The following is a 12,248-nucleotide window of genomic DNA, read 5'->3' as shown; positions in this document are numbered from 1 at the left end:
GAAAGACTTTTGCTGTGAAATGATAATTATGAGATGTTTGCTCCTAGTATTTTTATTATAGCCTTTGTTTCATTCCATTAATAATTATCAATCTTTTTTGGTGCATCAATGACATTTGCCATAGAAATTCTAATCTGATCAGATCTGGAAACAGAATGACCCAGTTGGTCAGTATCCTTACTTGGAAAAGTAACATAAAGCCCTCACTTTTAGAAGATTCTTTTTTTTAACATCTTTATTGGAGTATGATTGCTTTACAATGGTGTGTTACTTTCTGCTTTATAACAAGAAAGATTTTTGAATAATTACTTGATTTGGGGAAACTTGGTGATCAATTACTGTCAGATTAACCACCACAACAAAAATTCTTTCTTTTTTTCCTACTACTATTATTGGCCCATCCATTCCAGTTTCATTCAACTTAATTCTTAGCAAAACATAATGACATTCAGTTAAACTATCACCCACTGGTCTTAGATCTCACCTTTTTACCCAGGTTTCTTCCAGCCTTTTGCTTTTTCCTTTCTAGGAAATGAAATGTTTACCTCCAGAACTGCTATCCTGGCTTCAGAAGCACATGAATACATTCTCTTTTAGTTTAGTGATATAGGAACGAGAAAAGGGTGTAAAAATAGCTGAATGGGGCTTCCCTGGTGGCGCAGTGGTTGGGAGTCCGCCTGCCGATGCAGGGGACACGGGTTCATGCCCTGGTCCGGGAAGATCCCACATGCCGCGGAGCGGCTGGGCCCGTGAGCCATGGCCACTGGGCCTGCGCGTCTGGAGCCTGTGCTCTGCAATGGGAGAGGCCACAACAGTGAGAGGCCCGCATACCGCAAAAAAAAAAAAAAAAAAATAGCTGAATGGAGGAGCGTGGTATCTATAAATGAAGGTTTCAGTGTGTTGCTAAGATAAAATGAATATTAAAATGTTTTAAATAATTACTCCTTAAAACATTTACAAAAGGAGAATAGCCTCAGATTTCAGTGGTACCAAAATGTGAAATGACTTATGTCTAGTGGTCCCCAAACTGAAGATGCTGTGTAAGAAATCAGTGCTGTAGAATTATATAACCACATTTTATGTATTTTGCTTACACACCATCTAAACCAGTATCATTCAGTTAGTTTCAATATGATGAGTCATTCACTTTTCAGAACGTGGCTAGGACAAAGAAAATATACAGTTATATCCCTAAGGAATCCCTCATTATAATATCCTCCCCAGGATGCAAATTACGTATTTATATAACCTTAATATCCATTGTGATTTGGTTGCAAACTGATAACCAAATTCGTGTTTGTGTGTGTGTGTGTGTGAGAGAGAGAGAGAGAGAGACAGGAAAAAGGGAGAGTGTGCATAGGTATATTAGGATTCAAAAGGATGATTAAATAGAGATAAAAATAAAGATAGTTAAGATATAACATACATATATATATAAACTACGTAGTATGCAAATATACATGTTTATGCTTGTATATTTTCCATATGTAGTATCAAACTTTTTTTCAAGTAGAAGGGTGTACAGAAAAGCTAGATTCAAGACTTTACTCCTTTTTCAGCATTTTATTAACAATTAAAAGCTACAGAGGTAGGTTTACTTTTATTTAATGTGTGAATTTTTCATTATACAGGGTATAAGGACTAAAGATGGAAATTTTACTATAGCACCTCTGTGTTTTGAAGTAAACATTTTATTGAAATATAAATATTTAGAAAAATGCACAAATCACAAGTGTACAACTCAAATATTTTAACGAAGTGAACATAACCTTGTGAAGAAACAGAACATTACTGTCACCTCGCAAGTCCCTCCCATGCCTCACCCCAGTCACATGCCCAGTCCCTCATGGGTCTGCCAATACCAAGGATAACCACTATCCTGACTTCCATCATTAGGGACCGTTTCTGTTCTTGAACAAATCCAAGTATGTAGTTTGTGTTCTTTTATGCCTGCCTTTTATCTTTTAACATTATGTTTGTGAGAACCATTCAGGCTGTTGCTTTAGCAATAATTTGTTCACTCACTTTCATTTTTTTGTATTTCACTATATGAACACATATATCAGAAATTATTTATTCAATCTTCTAGTAAGAAACTTAGGGTGTTCCAACTTTTGGGTGATTAATAATGCTATTAATAATGCTGTTATAAACATTATTTTACGTGCCTTTGCTGAACATATGTTTTTTTGTTTTTTTTTTTTTTTTTGCGGTACACGGGCCTCTCACTGTTGTGGCCTCTCCCATTGCGGAGCACAGGCTCCAGACGCGCAGGCTCAGCGGCCATGGCTCACGGGCCCAGCCGCTCTGTGGCATATGGGCTCTTCCTGGACCGGGGCACGAACCCATGTCCCCTGCATCGGCAGGCGGACTCTCAACCACTGCGCCACCAGGGAAGCCCAGATATGTATGTATTTTTGTTGGGTATATTCCAAGAGTGAAATTTCTGTATCATATTATATATACATGTTGAAAATACCGTACTTCTAACAAATATGTAGCACATGCCCCTTTTTTTTGAGTGTGACAAGCCATTTTAGAAGGCAAAGGGGGCTTTCCTGGTGGTGCAGTGGTTAAGCATCCAACTGCCAATGAAGGGGACATGGGTTCAAGCCCTGGTCCAGGAAGATACCACATGCTTCAGAGCAACTAAGCCCGTGTGCCACAACTACTGAGCCTGTGCTCTAGAGCCTGCGAGCCACAACTACTGAGCCCACGTGCTGCAACCACTGAAGCTTGTGTGCCTACAGCCTGTGCTCTGCAACAAGAGAAGCCACCACAATGAGAAGCCCACACACCGCAACAAAGAGTAGCCCCCACTCGCCACAACTAGAGAAAACCCATGTGCAGCTAAAAATAAATAAATAAAATAAATAAATAAATTTATTCAAAAAAAAAAAGAAGGCAAAGGACAGGATTTTATGTATATCCTTTTCTTATCGTTTAACAGTTGTTCTGTAGTGAATTTTCCATGAATAAAATAGCTTTTGTCATTGGGTATACTGCCATCTTTCTCAGAAAGTAAATTGACTCTTTTTTTTTTTTTTTAAGCAACAACTATGTAGTAAATTCAGTATCTATTTTCCTCTGTGAAATATTAAATGTTCCTGGCATATAATGCAATGTCTAGGAAACAGTGAGTATTATTTAAAAAGGTGTTTTTCAGCAAAGAAGATATACAGATGTCAAATAAGCATATGAAAAGATGTGCAGAGTTCGGGTTCAAGATGGTGGTGTAGAAGGACGTGCACTCACTCCCTCTTGCAAGAGCACCAGAATCACAACTAACTGCTGAACAAGCATTGACAGGAAGACACTGGAACTCACCAAAACAGATACCCCACATCCAAAGACAAAGGAGAAGCTGCAATGAGATGGTAGGAGGGGCAAAATCACAATAAAATCAAATCCCATAACTGCTGGGTGGGTGACTCACAAACTGGAGAACACTTATACCACAGAAGTTCACCCACTGGAATGAAGGTTCTGATCCCCACGTCAGTCTTCCCAACCTGGGGGTCCAGAAACGGGAGGAAGAATTCGCAGAGAATCAGACTTTGAAGGCTAGCGGGATTTGATTGCAGGATTTCGACAGGACTGGGGGAAACAGAGACTCCACTCTTGGAGGGCACACACAAAGTAGAGTGTGCATCAGGACCCAGGGGAAGGAGCAGTGGCCCCACAGGAGACTGTACCATACCTACCTGCTAATGTTGGAGGGTGTCCTGCAGAGGGAGGGGGTAGCTGTGGCTCACTGTGAGGACAAGGACGCTGTCAGCAGAAGTTCTGGAAAGTACTCCTTGGTATGAGCCCTCCCAGAGTCCGCCATTAGCCCCACCAAAGAGCGGGGTAGGCTCCAATGTTGGGTCTCCTCAGGCCAAACAATGAACAGGGAGGGAACCCAGCCCTGACCATCAGCAAACAAGTGAGCTCTTTACTGAGCTCTGCCCACCACCACTCCCTCCCGTCAGTAAACTTGCACAAGCCTCTGAGATAGCCTCATCCACCAGAGGGCAGACAGCAGAAGCAAGAAGAACTACAATCCTTCAGCCTGTGGAACAAAAACCACATTCACAGAAAGACAGACAAGATGAAAAGGCAGAGGGCTATGTACCAGATGAAGGAACAAGATAAACCCCAGAAAAACAACTAAATGAAGTGGAGATAGGCAACCTTCCAGAAAAAGAATTCAGAATAATGATAGTGAAGATGATCCAGGACCTCAGGAGAAAAGTAGAGGCAAAGATTGAGAATGTGCAAGAAATGTTTAACGAAGAGCTAGAAGAATTAAAGAACAAACAAACATAGATGAACAATACAATAACTGAAATGAAAAATACACCAGGAGGAATCAATAGCAGAATAACTGAGGCAGAAGAACGGATAAGTGACCTGGAAGACAGAATGGTGGAATTCATTGCTGTGGAACAGAATAAAGAAAAAAGAATGGAAAGAAATGAAGACAGACTAAGAGACCTCTAGGCCAACATTAAACACAACAACATTTGCATTATAGGGGTCCCAGAAGGAGAAGAGAGAGAGAAAGGACCCAAGAAAATATTTGAAGAGATTATAGTTGAAAACTTCCCTAATGTGGGAAAAGAAATAGCCACCCAAGTCCAGGAAGCACAGAAAGTCCCATACAGGATAAACCCAAGGAGAAACACACTGAGACACATAGCAATCAAATTGACAAAAATTAAAGAAATATTATTCAAAGCAACGAGGGAAAAATGACAACATACAAGGGAACTCCCATAAGGTTAACAGCAGATTTCTCAGCAGAAACTCTACAAGCCAGAAGGGAATGGCATGATATATTTAAAGAGATGAAAGGTAAGAACCTGCAAACAAGATTACTCTACTCAGCAAGGATCTCATTCAGATCTGAAGGAGAAATCAAAAGCTTTACAGACAAGCAAAAGCTAAGAGAATTCAGCACCACCAAACCAGCTCTACAACAAATGCTAAAGGAACTTCTGTAAGTGGGAAACACAAGAGAAGAAAAGGACCTACAAAAACAAACCAATAACAATTACGAAAATGGTAATAGGAACATACATATTGATAATAACCTTACACATGAATGGATTAAAAGCTCCAACGAAAAGACACAGGCTCACTGAATGGATACAGAAACAAGACCCATACATATGCAGTCTACAAGAGACCCACTTCAGACCTAGGGACACATACAGACTGAAAGTGAGGGGATGGAAAAGATATTTCATGCAAATGGAAATCAAAAGAAAGCTGGAGTAGCAATACTAATATCAGATAAAATAGACTTTAAAATAAAGAATGTTACAAGAGACAAGAAAGGACACTACATAATGATCAAAGGATCAATCCAAGAAGAAGATATAACAATTATAAATATATATGCACCCAAAATAGGAGCACCTCAATACATAAAACAACTGCTAACAGCTATAGAAGAGGAAATTGACAGTAACACAGTAATAGTGGGGGACTTTAACACCTCACTTACAGGAATGGACAGATCATCCAAACAAAAAATTAATAAGGAAACACAAGCTTTAAATGACACAACAGACCAGATAGATTTAATTGGTATTTATAGGACATTCCATCCAAAAACAGCAGATTACACTTTCTTCTCAAGGGCGGATGGAACATTCTCCAGGATAGATCACATCTTGGGTCACAACTCAAGCCTCAGTAAATTTAAGAAAATTGAAATCATATCAAACATCTTTTCTCACCATGATGCTATGAGATTAGACATCAATTATAGGGAAAAAAAAAGGTAAAAACACAAACACACAGAGGCTAAACAATACGTTACTGAAGAGGTCACTGAAGAAATCAAAGAGGAAATCAAAAAATGCCTAGAGACAAATTAACGAAAACCCGACAATGCAAAACCTATGGGATGCAGCAAAAGCAGTTCTAAGAGGGAAGTTTATAGCAATACAAGGCTAACTCAAGAAACAAGATAAATCTCAAATAAACAATCTAACCTTTCACCTAAAGGAGCTAGAGATAGAAGAACAAACAAAACCAAAAGTTAGTAGAAGGAAAGAAATCATAAAGATCAGAGCAGAAATAAATGAAATAGAAACAAAGAAAACAATAGCAAAGGTCAATAAAACTAAAAGCTGGTTCTTTGAGAAGATAAACAAAATTGATCAACCATAGCCAGACTCATCAAGAAAAAGAGGGAGAGGGCTCAAATAAATAAAATTAGAAATGAAAAAAGAGAACTTACAGCAGACACTGCAGAAATGCAAAGCATCCTAAGAGACTACCACAAGCAACTCTATGTCAATAAAATGGACAATGTAGAAAAAATGGACAAATTCTTAGAAAGGTACAACCTTCCAAGACTGAACCAGGAAGAAATAGAAAATATAGACAGACCAATCACAAGAAGTGAAATTGAAACTGTGATGAAAAATCTTCCAACAAACAAAAGTCCAGGACCAGATGGCTTCAGACGTGAATTCTATCAAACATTTAGAGAGGAGCTAACACCTATACTTCTCAAACTCTTCAAAAATTTGCAGAGGAAGGAACACTCTCAAACTCATTCTATGAGCCCACCATCACCCTGATACCAAAACCAGACAAAGATACTGCAAAAAAAGAAAATTACAGACCAATATCACTCATGAATATAGATGCAAAAATCCTCAACAAAACACTAGCAAACAGAATCCAATAACACATTAAAAGGATCATGCACCATGATCAAGTGGGATTTATCCCAGCGATGCAGGGATTCTTCAATATACGCAAATCAATCAATGTGATACACCATATTAATAAACTGAAGAATGAAAACCATATGATTATCTCAATAGATGCAGAAAAAGCTTTTGACAAAATTCAACACCCATTTATGATAGAAACTCTCTAGCAAGTGTGCATAGAGGCAACCTACCTCAACATAATAAAGGCCATGTACAACAAACCCACAGCAAGCATCATTCTCAATGGTGAAAAACTGAAAGTCTTTCCTCTAAGATCAGGAACAAGACAAGGATATCCACTCCACCACTATTATTCAACATAGTTTTGGAAGTCTTAGCCACGGCAATCAGAGGAGAAAAATAAAAGGAATACAGATTGGAAAAGAAGAAGTAAAACTTTCACTGTTTACAGATGACATGATACTATACATACAATGATATGACATTGTGGGAAGAATCAGTATAAAGATCAGTTGTTGCCAGGGTTTCAGTGGAAGGGAGGGATGGACGATGAATAGGTGGAGAATTGGGAATTTTTAGGACAACAAAACTGTTCTGTATGATATAGTAAAGATGGACACATTATATATTTGTTAAAACCCATGGAAAGAAATTCACAACACAGAGAGTAAACCTTAATGTAACCTATGGACGTTAGTTAAATATAATGTGTCTATAACAGTTCATCAGTTATAACTAATATACCCCACGAATTCATGATGTAAATAATAGGGGAAACTCTATGGGGGTCAAGAAGGGTGTGTGTGAAAACTATGTGTATTTTCCAATCAATTTTTTCTGTAACCTAAAATTGCTGTAAATAATAAAGTCTGTTAATTTAAAAAATGTGTTCCTGATGAAGGCCTGAACACATTTTCTTCAATTTCTCATCCTTTCCATTCAGATGGCATATCAAAGTGCTAAGTCCTGAGCCAGGAAGAAGTAAAAGTAACCTTCTACTTTACTACTGAACGTGTACTTCAATCTTTGTGTGCAGAATTCTCTTTGTCACCTATCCCCCGAATCCAGTTTTAAATAAAATTTGAGTTATTTCAAATTAAAGACAAACAAGCTGTAAATCTCTTTGGGACTGTATGATTAGGGAATTTAAAGAACAAAATTCTTATGATATTTGAATGAATAACAATTATCATCCAGCGCTTAATCTTTTTATAGTCCATTTACATGGAAAATGAATCATAATAAGATGTCAAGCCCCAGGGAGTATGATAAATTGTTACCTTCTCTATGCTTTTGGGTGTTTTTTCATGCTCCACTGCTTTCCACTTAGAAAACTTGTTGGAAGTGTTTCTCATATTTTAGAGAAAGTACATGTAAAAAATTGAACTCCATTCTCTTCTAGAATATCAGAAAGATCCACCCTGTTCAACATTTTCTACTTGATATATAATTTTAGCCCCTAAGTATACATTAGAATAAAAAAAGATCAATAAATGGAGAGAAAAAAGTTGATAATCAACCTAAATTTTTAATGCATTTGGTTTTATATTTTTTCCTGCTTACATTCTGAAAGAATGTCTATACTATTCCATTGATCTGTATGTCAAAAACACAAGTGGCCTTTTAACCACATAACCTCAGAAAATGAGCAGTCATTAGTAAAAATCAGATAGATGTGGTTTCATGAAAGTGTGGATGGTGAGATATAGGAAACAGAGAAAAATATTATTTATGAAATTTTGCTATAATGAGGATCTTAAAAGTGGGGCTACTGAAGGGTAATACAAGGTCTAAAGAAGACAATTTTAAGATGGAAGAAATTAGAGCATGTCAGTATGCTGCTGGAAATGATACAGTAGGGATGGAAAATGCATGGTGAGACAAAGGGGGAGGATTGCTGGAGAGATATACTAGAGTAGGTGAGAGGGAATGAAATTCAGGGCATGAGTAGCAGGACTGGCCTCAGATGTGAGCATGGACAATTGATTGAGAGTAACAGGAGGGAATGTTGAATGCATTAGCTGCATATGCAGGAGGATGGGGAGAGGAAGCAGTGGGAACCTGTGGATGTTCTTTTCTAATTGCACCTCAGAAAAATAGGAAACAAAGAAAAATAGGAAACTCAGCAATTGACTTATGATGACAAAGGACTAGGAGTTGGAAATTTGAAAAGAGAGGAGAGTTTAGAAAGTTTGCCGTAAGCATGGAAATGTAAATGGGAAAAATATAGCAAAAAATACATCCTGTTGTGTTTATTATTGGATTTATACAGCTAATCATAGCATTAAATACTTTGTTTTGAATTCTAAGAAATAATACTATTAAATCATTAATAGTGAGACTGAATATACAAATGGACCATAGCCAGACCTTATATGAGAATAGATCTCTGACCCACAGCTCTATAGAAATAATATATAGAGTCAAGACTCTATCAACACATGTCCTTTCTGTCACACACAGTCTCGCTCTGTGTCCCTTGACCTGTCTCATTCTGTGCATGTCTGTCTCTGTGTCTCTTCTCTTCTTATAAGGACAATAGTGGTATTGGATAGGAACCCACCATACTCCAGTATGACCTATCTTAACTAATCACATCTGCAATGACCTTATTTCTAAATAAGGTCACATCCTGAGGTACTGGCCTTAGGACTTCAACATGTCATTTTTTGGGACACAATTCAGCTCATAACAGAGGGCAAGGCAAAGTGTACAAAGTTCTTAGCTGCTCATTAGTTAATTAAGGACTATTTTGTATTGCTGTTTTAATATTTGTTATATATTTGTTTACTCCCTACTTTATTTTACAGAGGATTGGAGGCAGCTTAAACGAAAATATATAAAATAAAATTGTGATTAAAGAGAAATATAAATAGAACAAGACAATGCAAAATATAAGTAAAACTAAGATGAGCAAGAAAAGAAGTAAGATAGAATAAAGGTTAGGGAAAGAATACACTGGCTGAATACAGTGTAGGGGCAATTACACAGATCTTAGTTTGAATAATAGCTTCCCTATTTACTGCTATGTGAACATGGGAAAGCCATCTAACTTCCCTTTCTCATCTGTAATAAGAATAATCTTACTTTTTAGTCAGCATGAAACCTTTCATTCAGGATACAAAATTTAAAGAGGCAATTTTTCTAAACTTAGCACCATGCCTGACAAAAGATATGTAGTAAATGATAGTACTTTCTAATATATTAACTTTAAGAAAACAAATATAGTAACATTTTTACTATGAGTGTTCAAATTTGCCTTTGAGCTCCCAAGAAGCCATGGAAAAAGGATTATATAGTGGAATATGTAATCATCACATTCAGACAAGGAAAAGTTCTTTAGAGGAAGCCAAACTTTTGAACTTACAATTTCCCAGAGATACTTCCATGTGAAACTTTGTAGAGATCATTCTGAATTATACAGTGAAAATGTTCTTTAAAAAAGCAGTATTGGATATTTTGAATGCTTTTTTCCTTAGGACATTCTCTGAGGAAATTTAAATCATCAAAGAACTAAGATAATTTTACTAGAGTGTGTGCTGTTTGGTGGAATATATAGTTTTTATTCTTCCACAAGTACCATTTTCTTCACTCATTTTTTTTGGAAGGGAATAAATAACAGAGTCTGAGTTTGAGGTGAGATGAGAGTTTGCATTATAATTATCATGTTGATCCAGTAGAATTACTCTCGATTTGTGTCATTGATTTCACTCAACTAATAGTTAAGTGCCTCCTATATATGCACTGTTCTCTGCCTCAGAATTGACGGTAAGTGGAAACAAGAATTTGTCTTCTTTGTGCTTACCTTGTAATGGAAGGAGGCAGAGAACAAAGAATTGTATAAGTCGTTGTACCCCTGCCTAAAGTTACCACCATAACCATCCAGAATACATAGTCTGTTTCTTCTCAATATAACAGCAGAAATAGCTTAGAAAGAGAGAGAGAGAGGAAGTGGTGTCAGACAGGGTCTCAGAAGAGGATTACATGGAGAGCTCTCTAGAAAAGACAGCCAGGAACCCAGATGATACTGATATTGGAGGTCATTGTAAAGGCGGTTCTGATTCTATCCCCAATTTCACAGGCTGTGAGTCTAGCTCCCCTACATATGATTTCTCTAAACTCCTGAGCTTACTTAGTATCCACCTTCTAGGACAGATGAAGGCTGGGACAGACTGGCCTTGTGGCAGTGGCATCATCATGGCATCTTCCATGTTGCCATGAAGTTAAAAAATTCTCAGAAATCTTGAATCGCATTTATAGAGAAAGATCACGTGAAAAACTGAACTGCTGCCCACCATTTTTCTGGCTTCCCACCTGCTTTGCATTCTTTTTCCAGTAGCCTATACTTCCCACACGAGATCCGTGCACAATCACAGGACAGAGTCCTGTTCCTCTGGCCCTCATCTGTTCTCCCTTGTCTAGCAGCCCAGTCAGGCCAATGTGTCATTCCAAAGCTCCTTAAAAATCTCATGACAAGTTTTTCCACTTAATTAAAAATGAAAATTACTAATTTTCTTTTATTCATAATCTGATAAAAAAATTTTAGAAAATGGCTAGTCCACTTTAGGTAGAAGTTTTGTGGATAGTGAGGAAGATGAGAAAATAACCTTTCACTCTCTCACACCCAAGTTGAATTTTTCAGCATAATAGGCTGTTATGCTCATCCCAGTTACTCCCAACTACATCTATCTATGTGACTGTAATATGGAAATAATAAATATTATCTTAAGGAATTTGGAGATCTGTGTGTATGTGTGTGTGTGTGTGTGTGTGTGTGTGTGTGTGTGTGAATATTCTAGCACTGGTTTTAAAGGTTTAAAAAAAAAACAGTGACAATGTTGAAATTTACTTGAGTCCTATATTCCCAGAAAACAGTAACAGTTGAGAAATCCCTCCATCTTTTTTCTCTGAAAACCTTACCATTTTGTGTTCTGAGAAACTGCTAACCACAAAGGACGACTTTGCCCTTGGTATTCCAGAATAATAGCCACCCCCATCCTTCCTTATGACATTTTTAAAACCCCAATTGTTCTCCCTTTTCTTTGATGTGTTCCTCATTAGTAGACATTCTCCCTATTGCAATAAACTACATGAAATCATCTCCTTAATTATCTTGTGCATTATATCTTTGAAGCCACTATCTTTTTTATTTTTACAAAGTAAACACAAACTTTTGAATTAAACAGTTTTTTAATGAATCAACCCTTTAGAAATATTCATAAAGACTTAGAATGCATGCTATTTTTCTTTTTTTAAAAAAAATTCACTGGCTAAGTTAGAACAATAGACATATCTTTTAGTTTTACAGAAAATGCACAAAATGAGAATAGATTTGCTTTTTGCAATTTTTTTCACAACTTCTTGTATAAGAAATACGTTTTGGAGGTAAAATTTTATTTACTGTATGTTAAACCAACCAATATGAAAGTTCTTTAAGTTTCTTAAAAATATGTTCAGCTTTTTTATGATGAAACTTTTAACCTGGGGAGTTCTTTTAACACACAGGGCAGTTAATCTTCTTTACCTAAGCCTGTATCTGTGAATAAATATTTTGTTAGACCCTTACATGGG

Source organism: Mesoplodon bidens, assembly GCF_964165515.1.
Source record: "Mesoplodon bidens genome assembly, chromosome: 4".
NCBI lineage: Eukaryota > Metazoa > Chordata > Mammalia > Artiodactyla > Ziphiidae > Mesoplodon > Mesoplodon bidens.
This window is presented reverse-complemented; position numbering follows the sequence as displayed.